Genomic DNA, 1,155 nt, shown 5'->3' on the forward strand with positions numbered 1-1,155 from the left:
GACAGAGGAAGTAACCTTGCGTTAGCCACGTATGGCCAAAACGGAGCCGGCAGAGGACAACTGAGTCCCTGTGAGAGGACTGCATGGAAAACTTCCACACATTCGTAGTCTCCTTAATGACATGCAGTTTGTTGTGCGTACTGTTATGCCATTCCGTCTCCCAAAACCGAAAAACCCTGTGATATAAGACAGAGAGTAGGTCAGTTTTGGAGATGCCCATCTCCAGAAGCGATTTCCACATAGCCTGTTTGGCCAGCCTGTCGGCAAGTTTGTTGCCTGGGAGGGTACCACTGGTCGATAGCTTGGACGCTACTCAAGGAGTAAGTACACAGGAGAAATGACTCGCCAGAGCATGAGCGGATGTGCTCAAGAGCATGAGATATGGCTGCCAGCTCTGCAGTGAAAACACTGTAGCCATCTGGCAAGGAGTGCTGTTCAGTATGTCCTCCATGAACATACGCAAAGCCTACGTGACCATCAGCCATCGAGCCGTCGGTGTAAACCATTTCATGGCCCCAGTACATGTCTAGAATCAAGAGGAACTGATAGCGGAGAGCCACAGGGTTAATGGAGTCCTTAGGGCCATGCAAAAGGTCCAGAAGAATCTACGGCCTAGGTCTAAACCGTGGAGGTGTACATGAATGGACATTGACGAGAGGTGGTAATGGCAAGGACTCCAGTTCAGACAGAAGGGACCAGATACGAACTGCAATCATAAGCCCTGACCTGGTCTGCCGATGTGGGAGATGAACTGCCATGTTTGGGAAAAGGAGACAGTAATTTGGATGTGCAGGAGAATCACGAACATGTGCAACGTAACTGGCGACCAGTTGTGCACGCATAACCTTCAGTGGAGGGACTCTAGCCTCCACCAGGACACTGGTCACCATACTTGTTCTAAAAGTTCCCGTTGCTAGGTGACCGCCACAGTGGTGCACTGGGTCAAGTAAACACAACACTGAGGGTGCCACTGAACCGTAAACCAGACTCCCATGGTCAAGGTGGGATTGAACAAGGGCTCTGTAGATCTGCAGCTGTGTAGAGCAATATGCATCCCAGTTGGGTTGCTCAGGCAGTGGAGGGCACTGAGGTGCTGTCAGCACTTCCACTTAAGCTGACAAAGGTGAGATAGCCAAGTCAATTGGGCATTGGAAA

The sequence above is a fragment of the Schistocerca piceifrons genome, chromosome 4 (genome assembly GCF_021461385.2).
Source record: "Schistocerca piceifrons isolate TAMUIC-IGC-003096 chromosome 4, iqSchPice1.1, whole genome shotgun sequence".
Taxonomy (NCBI): Eukaryota; Metazoa; Arthropoda; class Insecta; order Orthoptera; family Acrididae; genus Schistocerca; species Schistocerca piceifrons.